Raw genomic sequence first — 13,520 nt, 5'->3', positions numbered from 1 at the left:
TCATAGTGAACTTCGATGGAGCTTCTTTGAAGCAATAACGCATTGCTCTAGTCGCCACCGGAGCCACAAAGGACTATCTAAATTGATTCTTTTCTGCCTATAAGCTCCAATCGCATCATAGGAATTACAAAAAAGGCCCTTGTAGACTTATAGTTATTATCGTCAATTCTTTTCATTTTGATAGCTTTTTCGATTCCATGGATTATACCTATTCGCACAAATACCTCGACGATTCCCACTCGTTAATACATAGAGCCCAATAAGCATATCTTGAGTAGGTACGGAAATGGGATCCCCAATAGCTGGAGACAAGAGATTCATATGAGAAAACATAAGTAAACGAGCCTCGCTTGCGCCTCTAAAGATAAAGGTACATGAACTGCCATTTGATCCCCATCAAAGTCTGCATTGAATCCCTTTACAAACTAATGGATGTAAACAAATAGCGCGTCCTTCCACTAAAATAGGTTGGAATGCCTGTATACCTAATCTATGCAGAGTAGGCGCTCTATTCAGCAATACAGGATGTCCCGCATAACTTCTTGCAGTATTTCCCATACAATCGGCCCTTTTCCCGAATTTTACTCTTAGCAACTCCTATGTTCGGAGCAAGATGTTGTCTAATTAGACCGCGAATTACAAATGTCTGGAAAAGCTCTATTGCTATTTCATGAGGCAATCCACAGCGATGTAATGAAAGTGAGGGCCAACAACAATGACAGAACGTCCTGAATAATCGACTCGTTTGCCAAGCAAAGTCTCGCGAAATCTTCCTCTTGCCTTCAATTACATCTGAAAACGACTTGTAAACCTTATTATGACCGTCCTCATTGGTTGTCCGCGGATTCCATTATCAAGAAGTGTATCCACGGCTTCTTGTACCAATTTTTCCTGACACATTACTAATTCTCTGGCGTAGATCTACTTGTTGTTAATAGATCGGTAAGAGTATTATTTCGATAGATAACTCTTCTATAGAGTTCATTAATATCCGAACTCATTAGTTTACCCCCATCTATCTGAATGATCGGTCTCAACTCGGGAGGAAGAACCTGGTAATAGACATAAAACCATCCATTCTGGTTCTATATTTGTTCGAATAAAATGCTTAGCCAATTCCATGCGTCTAACCAAAAAATCCTTTCTTCTTCCAATTTTTCGATCTTCCCATTCATTACCCGTGAGGCCTTCTTCTCCTAATTCTTTCCATTCTACCACCGAATAATCGATAAGAATTCGCAAATCTAGATCGGCTAATTGTTCTCGAATAGCACCTGCTCCGGTAGAAATTTCGCGACTTCGAAATGTATCGAAACCTTGGGTAGTAAAAAAGTGGATACTGTATTTCCAGGATTGAATTTCATATTCGAATGAACCTCGTAATCGTAAGAAAGTAGGTTTTTAGCGATGGGCCTAGCAAAAGAAAAATTAGGATAGGGTTCTGCGGATCCCCTCAAAATCGGACATGAGAGTTTCTCTCATCCGGCTCAAGTAGTTACACCAAATAAAGATAAAGTAAAGGAGTTCTCGCTTTCAAATTCTAGAACCCCCAAAAGGTCTACTCTTTACTCAAGTTCCAAGAAACATTTCATTGATTGATTCTTCTTTATTGATTTAGATTTTCTTAATTCTTTATTCAATTCAAAATTAGGACATAAATGAAATGTGAAATTTTGAGTAGTCTACTTCCTCGAATGCTGAATCCTCTTAAATTAAAGGAGTGTCATAAGGATTTACTTGTCTATGTACCTTCCATTCGATCTCTTAGGTCCTGCGGTACTCGACGATTATACCACGATGCCCTTAACTTAAAGCCTAAGCCTATATGCGATGTATAGACTCCTGCAACCATGACATATTTGTTTCTTGAACATAATTTCATTTCTTTCTAAAAGAACTAAAAGAAATGAGAACGGTTAATTCCACAAAAAGAAGTCTTTTTTCACGAGGTACAACTCAAAATTCCTAGTTATTTATTTTACTGACTCGACCATAGACCAATTCCTTTTATTTGGGAGTATTGAATACGCCCATAATTCTGAGCTTCATGTTACTCTTCCCAATGAATTAGAGACTGAATTTAGAAAACTAGAATTTTTCTAATTTTAATGCCATACTTAATATAAACTTAATATAAATATAACATATTTATATAATAATGGTAGATTCAATCTAATATTCAAGCTAATGTTGATAGAATCTAATAATTGATTTAAATTAAAATTTTATATATATATTTATTATTTATCTATATATTTTATATATTTAATATATTTAATATCTTTTTTATATCTTAGTTATATTTCTTTATATTAATATAGTAATATTACTAATATTACTGACTCCATTTTTATTTTCTAGTTTATTTTATATTTTAGTATATTTTACATCTAAATTATATAGAAATAGAAAATTTTTTATATAGATTTCATTTAATCGATCGATTTAATAGATTTAATCTAGATTAAATTTATTTCTATTTAGTTTAGAGTTCTAAATAGAGATAATTAGAGTCAAAATCTTTTATGCAGTTATATATTTTATGATTATATAAATGAAACGTTATAAGTCTAGATAATTAGAATGAAACTCCTTTTAGACTCAAAAATTTGAATTATCTTCGAATTCTGAAATAGAAATGAATGGAATAATTAGTTCTAGTTATTAAATAGAAATAATTAGTTCTAGCTATTATATATATAAAAAAATAATTAATTTCATTTTCATTTTAATAATGAATAAATTCAATTTTCATTTTTATTTTTTTATTATGGTTATATATAGTCTAATAATAAGAATAAAAATGAAATTAAAGAAAAAAAGATGCAACCTATATAGAAATGAAATCCAGATCATAATGAGAGACTCTTTCTTTTGTTTTCATTCATAAAGACAGAAGCTAAGACGAAAAAAAGAATCGACCCTTCGAGTATTCCACCAAATTGCCTGAGAAAACTGAGAGTAAGAGGGACATATATATGTTATGAAATACCCATCTATATTGAATTGCGAATACAGAAATGATAAAATATTTTTGGACCAAATAAAAATTAATATGGGTCTCCGATAGAGACGAAAAACGGATAAACAAACAAGAAAATAGGTAAAGACCCTTCGATATAAGAATCTGTATCTATATCTACTAAATTCAACGGTTTCGCATAAAAGAAAAGCAAATAAATAAAACGAAAGAAAATAAACAAATGAAAGAAGGGGAAAGGAGGAGAAAGGGGAAGGAGGGCATCCTAATGAGATCCTAATCTCAAGACACAAAAGGGGATATGGCGAAATTGGTAGACGCTACGGACTTAATTGGATTGAGCCTTGGTATGGAAACCTACTAAGTGATAACTTTCAAATTCAGAGAAACCCTGGAATGAAAAATGGGCAATCCTGAGCCAAATCCTATTATTTTATTATTTTACGAAAATAAACATGAACAAAGGTTCAGCAAGCGAGAATAAGAAAAAAGGAAAGGATAGGTGCAGAGACTCAATGGAAGCTATTCTAACAAATGGGGTTGACTGTTGGTAAAGGAATCTCTTATATCGAATATCGAAACTCTAGAAAGGATGCAAGATATACCTATTTTTTTATAGGTATACTAATGAAAACTATCTCAAAAAGACGAACTGAACCCGTATTTTTTTTTTATTTCTATTATATGCAATATCAATTTATATTTATATGAAAATATGAAAATAAAAGAATTGTTGTGAATCGATTCCAAGTTGAAGAAAGAATCGAATAGAATAGTCATTAATCAAATCATTCACCCATAGTCTGATAAATCTTTGAAAACTGATTAATCGGACGAGAATAAAGATAGAGTCCCGTTCTACATGTCAATATCAATACCGACAACAATGAAATTTATAGTAAGAGGAAAATCCGTCGACTTTAAAATCGTGAGGGTTCAAGTCCTCTATCCCCAACCCCAAAAAGCCCGTTTGCTGTCTATTTATTTTATCCTACCCTTTTGTTAGTGGTTCAAAGTTCCTCATGTTTCTTATTCATCCTATTCTTTGCCGTTTTACAAGCGTATCCTAGCATAGCAGAATTTTGTTCTCTTATCACAAGTCTTGTGATATAGTGTGATGTGATATATATATGATATACGTAGAAATCTCTTGAGCAAGGAATACCTATTTGAATGATTCATAATACATATGATTACTCATATGGAAATTTACAAAGTCTTCCTTTGAAGATCCAAGAAATTCTTGTTCGAGACTTTTAATTTAATACTTTTTCGTTTTTTTGTTTTCTTTTTAATTGACATAGACCCAAGTCATCTAGTATTATGAGGATAATGCGTCGGTAATGGTCGGGATAGCTCAGTTGGTAGAGCAGAGGACTGAAAATCTCGTGTCACCAGTTCAAATCTGGTTCCTGGCATATGATTAATTTGTATGAGTATCTACTCTACAAATTAATTGATATGGATCGACATAATACATACTTATCTAGCTAGGTATCTGAGAGTAAACCCTCTCTTTATTTATTTTATTTTGTATTTTTTTCTCTTTTTAAAATGAGCAAAGAGTCTATTCTAATGTGTCTATTATAATGTAGTAAAAGACAAAATTTGCTTATCTTTCCTCTTCTTTTTTATTTGTTCACACTGCGGCTTCTCATTCAAAAGAATGGTAATACTTCATACATATTTAATTAAAAGATTAAAATAAAAATAGTTGGTTGAAAGGCCCAACAAAAGTCGGGTCTAGAGGAGTTCAGGATAGAAATAACCAAGACTCATCTCAGCTACAGTACAAATAGAAGCCGATCCCTTTTCATTTATTTCTTTGTATTCTCTTTTCATATTCCATTTCTTCATTCCTTCTATGCGACTCTCTAGAGTTCATCTAAGGATGATGCGCGATACAAAGTTCACGGTACAGAACCCTTGTTGTTCATCCTATTGTCTCGGCTCGTCCGAAATAAAATAAATATAAATAAAAAGTCTCTTCAAAAATCGAGAATCTCAATGATGTATTGTCTTTATTTTTTTTATTTATTAGCCTATCCATAAGAATACGAATGAAACCTCAATTCCTCTGTTTGAGCTAGAAGAGAATGTACAAATATTCCTTGAATATTCGAAGTTGTAATTAGTTTCTTATCATTCAATGAGCGTCTTGTATTTCATAAAATTGGGGCAATGTAATCCTTACGTAAAGGCCACCCTATCCAACTTTCGGGCATTAAGATACGTTTCAGTCGTGGATGATTTTCATAAGAGATTCCCAACATGTCATAAGATTCTCGTTCTTGAAAATCCGAACTTTTCCAAACCCAGAAAACAGACGGAATTCTAGGGTTACTCCTTGGAGCAAATACTTTTATACATACCTCTTCCGGTTGATCTACACCATACTCTATTCTCGTAAGATGATACACACTGGCTAACAGTCCGCCTGGTGCTACATCATAGGCACATTGGGAACGTAGATAATTGTAACAATATACATATAAAATAACAGCAATGGAATGCCAATCCTCAGGCTTTATTTGTAAAGTCTCTATTCCTTGGTAATCGAAGCCCAAAGATCTATGAACTAGCCCGTGTTTGACTAGCCAAACAGACAAACGACCCTGCATCTTTTTATCTCTCCCGCACTTTTCTTTTTTTATTTGTCATTTTATAAGATAAGTATTTCGCATTTATGATGAAATCGAATTTATGAAGATTAATTCGTTGTCTGTTTCTGTAAAAAAAATCCTACCTAATTTACTAATTGTGGAAGATAGTGAACCCTTGTAGTTGAAAAATGTTTCAGGAGGAATCTCTGAAGTAGATGGTGGTTGATAGAGCAATCCTTGATTATAATTTCCAGTACGAGTACTGCGTACAAGACAAAACTTGTGATTGGTAGTAAACACCGATCCCCTGTTGAGATCTAATTCGATCTTCATAGATTTCGCGAGATATTTTCACGAAGTTTTGTTATAGCATCTATAACTGCCTCGGGTTTAGGGGACAGCCCGGCAAATAGACATCCACGGGAATTAGCTTATCGACCCCCGAACAGTACTATAAGAATCAGTACTGAACATCCCTCCTGTAATTGTAATACGCGCCCATAGCAATAACATATTTAGGTTCGGGCATTTGTTCATATAATCTCACCAAAGAGGGCGCCATTTTCATTGTTACTGTTCCAGCTGTTAAAATTAGGTCTGCCTGTCTAGGACTCGATCTTGGTACCAGCCCATAACGATCAAAGTCGAAGCGTGAGCCTATTAATGAAGCAAATTCAATAAAGCAAACAACTGGTACCATAAAGAAGCGGCCATAAACTGGAGAGTCTTGACCAATTTGAAAGATCATTTAATGTAGTTGAAATAACTGAATTTTGGGTTGTTCGATCAAGTAAGGGAAATTCGATGGAATTCATACTCAATGTTATTATTATTTTGACTTTTTTCTTTCTTTTTATTATCTGAATATTCAGGAACTAAGACCATTCCAATGCTCCTTTTCGCCATGCATAAACTGAACCAACAATTAGGATAAGCACGAAAATGAAAGCTTCTATGAATACGGGTACCCCCAATACATCGAAACTCATTGCCCATGGATAAAGAAAAACCGTTTCAACATCAAAAACAACAAAAACTAGAGCAAACATATAATAACGGATTCGAAATTGTAACCAAGCATCGCCCATTGGTTCTATACCCGATTCATAACTAGAAAGTTTTTCTGACCCTTTCTAATCGGGGCTAAAACTCCAGAAATTAGAAATGCCAAAATAGGAATAGCACTTGATATTATTAGAAATGCCCAGAAAATATCATATTCGTAAAGCAGAAACATAGACGAACTCCTATGAATGTGAAAATAGATCGGATTAGTCGCTTCGACCTGGAATTCATTGTCAAGTCATCCGCAACTGTTTGTTTAGTCAAACAACAATTCAGTTTGATCGAATCGTCCAGTTTCGTTTGTTTGCGGTGTTTCCATGTTGCGTTTTAAGATTTATTGATTGAATTAATCCTATTTTATTTACATTCCACTTATTTCGATTTCATTTCGATATAGTACTAATTTGTATAATACTAGTATAAATATATATTTATACTATATATAGTATAATACTATACAAATCCAAAACAAGTAATACTTTTTTCGTTTTCACTTCATTTCGGATTTTTCTAAATAAAAGGAATTCTAATATCTAACTAATATCTAATATTTATTAGAATTTTAGAAATAAAAACTTTTTATTCGAAATTTATTTATTCTAAATATAAATTGAAATTATAGATTTAGAATAAATAGAAATTTTTTATTTTATATCTATTTATATAGAATCAATCAAAATCAATTCTACCCGCGAGGATTAATTAAGAAAATGGGGTTTGTTTATTTTATTCTTATCCAAGAAAAAAAGAGCGATTGGATCCGTTGAAATGCGCTTTTGTTTTCAGGGTTATACTCTGAGTGATCTCCCTGTGAGCGAGCTTATGGGAATGATTTTAACCAAGCAACTGGAAGCGACCAGTTCCAATCAACAAAGAATACAATAATTAGGAAAAAACTAGATTTTTATTTTAGTTGTATTTGGATATTCTTTATTTTATTGTTTTAGTTTGCTTTAGTTTTAAGAATATTATTTTCATTTTCTTAATTTAATAAATTTAATGAATATTTAAAATTAATAAAATAGAAAATTCGAAAATATAGGGCTATACGGACTCGAACCGTAGACCTTCTCGGTAAAACAGATCGAACTGATTATTATCAAAATGATTCGGCCTATTTCAAAGACCCAACATGCATTTTTTTTTGCATTGGTTTTTCATTAACTGATAGAAATATCAGTTAGTCTATCTGTATATATATTTTTTCTAACAGAAAAAGAAGACGGTTCCGTGTGTTTGATTCATTGTGCTCTGATTCATTACTGATACAGGAGCACTCCAAAGTGTTTCAAAGAGGGAAGGGTTATCTTGACGTAGGTCTGCTTCTGGCCTAGATCAACCTAAGTTAAATGGAGTCTCTACCATCCTGATTAAAAATCAAACATGAAACTTCATACACCTTAAGATTCATAGGACGAAAAGAGCATTTTGAGGTCCTTATACTCATTATGCCTAGCATTGAATAGACCGGTATTCACCCTATCAATATCTCAAATCACGATGGGTTCGATTCGGATCTTGCCTCAAACGGCACCCGAATCGGACCGAACCATTTGTCAGGCTATTGTTCTCTTGTTTTGTTCCTTCAAAGTAATGGAGTAAGACATCGATTTCTCAAAAGATCAATTCTTTTGATTGCATGATAGACTTCCTGAAAACATTGGCGCATGTAAACGAGGTGCTCTACCAACTGAGCTATAGCCCTTGTGTTTGTGATACATATTTTATCATATTATGTAGATAATTTCTTGTCAAGATGAATATTACATGATCCAACATCATAATCATACCCTTTTGGTCGGTTTGATTGGTATTGCTTAGAAGTAATATTGGATTTATAATCCATCGATGTAATAGGTCCCTTTTTTCTCTTTATGATTCCTTATGATAATAAATGACCTACTTAACTCAGTGGTTAGAGTATTGCTTTCATACGGCGGGAGTCATTGGTTCAACTAATAGTAGGTAGAACTTATTAGATACCATCGATCCCGGTGTCTAATAAGTTTTTCTACCCACCTTCTTTATTGATTTTCTATCTTTTTCATCCTATTCTATTTCCGTTTTCAATTTTCAAATTTTTCGTTAGATCAAAATCTGATTTCACTTTTGATTGTATTTGATTCTATTTAATCGGCAGAATCAAAATGGGATGTATAAACGAAAGTTCTGTTTCTACGGAAATTCTTTCGATTAACCAACTCGTTACGAAATCGCGTTGATAGCCTCGACTCGTGTCCCAGCCCGTCTGAGAGCTAGATTTGCCTCAATTGTTTGCCTCTTGCCTTCAGCTTTCCTCAAGTTAGCTTCCGCTATTTCAAGAGCTTGCTGAGCTTCTGTGGATCAATGTCACTACCCTTCTCCGCATCATTTACTAAAATAGTGATTTCATTGTTGCCTATTCTAGCAAAACCACCCATCAGAGCCATCGTTAACCATTGGTCGTTAAGGCGTATTCTCAAAATACCTATATCTACAGCTGTGGCAATAGGCGCGTGATTTGGTAATACGCCAATTTGTCCGCTATTAGTAGATAAAATGATTTCTTTCACTTCTGAATCCCAAACAATTCGATTAGGGGTAAGTACGCAAAGATTTAAGGTCATTTCTTCAATTTGCTCTCCATTTCTAAGTTCGTAGCCTTCGCAGTAGCTTCGTCGATGTTACCTACCAAATAAAAGGCCTGTTCAGGAAGACCGTCTAATTCTCCGGAAAGGATCAATTTAAATCCTCTAATTGTTTCTGCTAGACCAACATATTTCCCTGGGGAACCGGTAAATACTTCCGCCACGAAAAGGGTTGTGATAAGAAACGCTCAATTTTTCGCGCTCTTGCTACGGTTAAGCGATCCTCTTCGGACAATTCGTCCAACCCAAGGATAGCTATAATGTCCTGAAGTTCTTTGTAACGCTGTAAGGTTTGCTTAACCCTTTGCGCAGTTTCATAATGTTCCTCACCAACGATTCGAGGTTGGAGCATAGTGGACGTTGAGTCTAAAGGATCTACCGCTGGATAAATACCTTTGGCAGCTAATCCTCTTGATAGTACGGTAGTAGCATCTAAATGCGCAAATGTTGTGGCAGGGCAGGGTCGGTCAAATCATCCGCAGGTACATAAACTGCTTGAATAGAAGTTATGGATCCTCCTTGGTAGAAGTAATTCTTTCTTGTAAAGTACCCATTTCGGTACTAAGGGTGGGTTGATAACCCACAGCGGAAGGCATTCTACCCAATAAGGCAGATACTTCGGATCCCGCTTGGACAAAACGGAAGATATTGTCTATAAATAGAAGTACGTCTTGTTCATTAACATCTCGGAAATATTCCGCCATAGTTAGGGCAGTCAATCCAACTCTCATACGAGCTCCTGGCGGTTCATTCATCTGACCGTAGACTAAAGCCACTTTTGATTCCGCAAGATTTTGTTCATTAATTACTCCAGATTCTTTCATTTCCATGTAAAGATCATTTCCTTCACGAGTCCGTTCACCTACTCCGCCAAATACGGATACGCCCCCATGAGCTTTGGCAATGTTGTTGATCAATTCCATAATGAGTACTGTTTTACCTACCCCAGCCCCCCAAATAGTCCGATTTTTCCTCCACGACGATAAGGAGCTAAAAGATCGACTACTTTAATTCCTGTTTCAAAATAGATAATTTTGTATCTAATTGTATGAAAGCGGGCGGATTTATGAATAGGGATGTTGTGCGAGTATCTACAGGACCTAATTATCAACGGGCCCCAAGCACGTTAAAATTCGTCCTAGGGTCGCTCCGCTGACTGGAACACTTAGAGCAGCTCCCGTGTCAATCACTTTCCATTCCTCTCGTTAGACCATCTGTAGCGCTCATAGCTACAGCTCTAACTCGATTATTTCCTAATAATTGCTGTACCTCACAAGTTACATTAATTTGTTGACCGGCGGTATCTTGACCCTTAACTACTAGGGCGTTGTAAATATTAGGCATCTTGCCCGGGGGAAAGGCTACATCCAGTACTGGACCGATGATTTGAGAAATACGCCCCAGATTTTCTTTTTCAAGCGTGGAAACTCCAAGGAACAGAAGTAGTAGGATTTATTTTCATAATAAAGTGAAATATGTCAATTTTTTTTTTTCCAAAATTATCTAATACAAAATAAATCTTCGACAGGAGGTTGATCGGTTAATTCAATAAGAAATGGGGGTTAGCGCTCGATTTCGTTGGTCCCATCCAATTCAAGTGCATGCAATTGGATTGGTTCCTTATTCAATGAAGGAATTTTTAAGTTCAACCAACCTATTTTCAAAATAGGAAGTGGATAAATAAAAATTTTGGGAGAGTCTTTCATTTGTCCATCATTATAGGCAACACCATCCATATTATCTATGGAATTCGAACCCGAACTCTATTTATGATTCCTTATTTCTATCTCATTAGCCTTGTTTCAATTTCATTTCATATTTTATTTTAGCATATCGATTTTTTTTTACTTTACGTCCAACCTCTCCCCCCTTTTTCCATCTATATTCCCTTTTTTTTTCATTTCAGGGCCGAATTACGCCTGTTTTCACATCTAGGATTTACATATACAACATATATTACTGTCAAGGGTGAATTTCTTATTTTATTGAGCTTATAATATATAATTTATATTAGATGTTAGAATATTAATTCTATTATATATTTATCTATTCTATTATATATATATTCTAATATATATTAGTATTATTTTTATATTATTTATCTATTTCTTATCTATTTCTATTTCATTTATTTCATTTGCATTTAGAATTTTGATTCAAAAAAAAGTAAGGAATTATAAACTTGAAAAACACGGATCAGGTTGCGCCATACATATGAAAGAATATAGAATAATGATGTATTTGGCGAATCAAATACCATGGTCTAATAAGGAACCTTTCGGATTCGTTGATAATTTTTTGAAAGATTTCTTCGAAAAGGTTTCATTAACTCCTCATTTATATCGAGTAGACCTTGTTGTTGCGAGAATTCTTAATTCATGAGTTGTAGGGAGGGACTTATGTCACCACAAATAGAGACTAAAGCAAGTGTTGGATTCCAAGTTGGTGTTAAAGAGTATAAATTGACTTATTATACTCCTGAATATGAAGTCAAAGATACTGATATCTTGGCAGCCTTCCGAGCAACTCCTCAACCCGGAGTTCCGCCTGAGGAAGCAGGGGCTGCGGTAGCTGCTGAATCTTCTACTGGTACATGGACAACCGTGTGGACCGATGGGCTTACTAGCCTTGATCGTTACAAAGGGCGATGCTACGACATTGAGCCTGTTCCTGGAGAAGAAGATCAATATATGTTATGTAGCTTACCCTTTAGACCTTTTTGAAGAAGGTTCTGTTACTAACATGTTTACTTCCATTGTGGGTAATGTATTTGGGTTCAAAGCCCTGCGCGCTCTACGTCTAGAGGATCTGCGAGTCCCTACTGCTTATATTAAAACTTTCCAAGGCCCGCCTCATGGCATCCAGGTTGAAAGAGATAAATTGAACAAGTATGGTCGCCCCCTATTAGGATGTACTATTAAACCTAAATTGGGGTTATCCGCTAAGAACTACGGTAGAGCAGTTTATGAATGTCTACGTGGCGGGCTTGATTTTACCAAAGATGATGAGAATGTGAACTCCCAACCATTTATGCGCTGGAGAGACCGTTTCTTATTTTGTGCCGAAGCAATTTTTAAATCACAGGCTGAAACAGGTGAAATCAAAGGGCATTACTTGAATGCTACTGCAGGTACATGAAGAAATGATCAAAAGGGCCATGTGTGCTAGAGAATTGGGAGTTCCTATCGTAATGCACGACTACTTAACAGGTGGGTTCACCGCAAATACTAGCTTGGCTCATTATTGCCGAGATAATGGTCTACTTCTTCACATCCATCGCGCAATGCACGCAGTTATTGATAGACAGAAGAATCATGGTATGCACTTTCGTGTACTAGCTAAAGCTTTACGTATGTCTGGTGGAGATCATATTCACGCTGGTACAGTAGTAGGTAAACTTGAAGGAGAAAGGGACATAACTTTGGGCTTTGTTGATTTACTACGTGATGATTTTATTGAAAAAGATCGAAGCCGTGGTATTTATTTCACTCAAGATTGGCTTCTATGCCAGGTGTTCTGCCCGTAGCTTCGGGGGTATTCACGTTTGTATATGCCTGCTTTTGACCGAGATCTTTGGAGATGATTCCGTACTACAATTGGTGGAGGAACTTTAGGACACCTTGGGAAATGCACCGGTGCTGTAGCTAATCGAGTAGCTTTAGCTACATGTGTACAAGCTCGTAATGAGGGACGTGACCTGCCCGCGAGGGTAATGAAATTATCCGCGAGGCTAGCAAATGGAGTCCTGAACTAGCTGCTGCTTGTGAAGTATGGAAGGCGATCAAATTGAATTCGACGCAGTGGATAAATTAGATAAAGTGGAAAATGATAAACCAGCTTCATAAATCAAATTTGAATTCGAAGCAATGGATACTTTGTAATCCAGTAATTACTGTCGGTTTGTTGAATTGCAATTAAACTCGGCCCAATCTTTTACTAAAAGGATTGAGCTGATTCTATTGTCTATATTTTGATAGATATATTTTTATCTAGATATACAAGATCTTAAATACAAAAATAAAAGACTAAACACAACTCAAATTTTCTCCTGGTCCATAATTAATCCTATGTATGGATCCTTAGGATTGGTGTATTCTTTTCATCCTATATACCACGGTTTCGATCATGGATCGAGCCAAGCATCACAACTTCTTCTACCCATCCTGTATGTTGTCCTTTGGCTCCGTGTTGAATAGAAACTTATTGTATTAGTAGACGAGATTTTACGAAAAGGTTCTTGATAGG

General features: G+C 35.2%; 2 pseudogenes; one reads left to right on the top strand and one right to left on the bottom strand.

Moving 5' to 3' along the window:
* Window positions 1–8,726: 8,726 nt before the first annotated feature.
* On the bottom strand, window positions 8,727–11,305 carry LOC128288745 (ATP synthase subunit beta, chloroplastic-like; annotated as a pseudogene).
* A 206-nt stretch (window positions 11,306–11,511) lies between these two features.
* LOC128288746 (ribulose bisphosphate carboxylase large chain-like) lies at window positions 11,512–13,135 on the top strand (annotated as a pseudogene).
* The last annotated feature ends 385 nt before the right edge of the window (window positions 13,136–13,520 follow it).

This window comes from Gossypium arboreum, unplaced genomic scaffold (genome assembly GCF_025698485.1).
Source record: "Gossypium arboreum isolate Shixiya-1 unplaced genomic scaffold, ASM2569848v2 Contig00271, whole genome shotgun sequence".
Lineage (NCBI taxonomy): Eukaryota > Viridiplantae > Streptophyta > Magnoliopsida > Malvales > Malvaceae > Gossypium > Gossypium arboreum.
The sequence above is the reverse complement of the archived record's forward strand: the minus strand, read 5'-3'. Positions and strand labels throughout refer to the sequence as shown.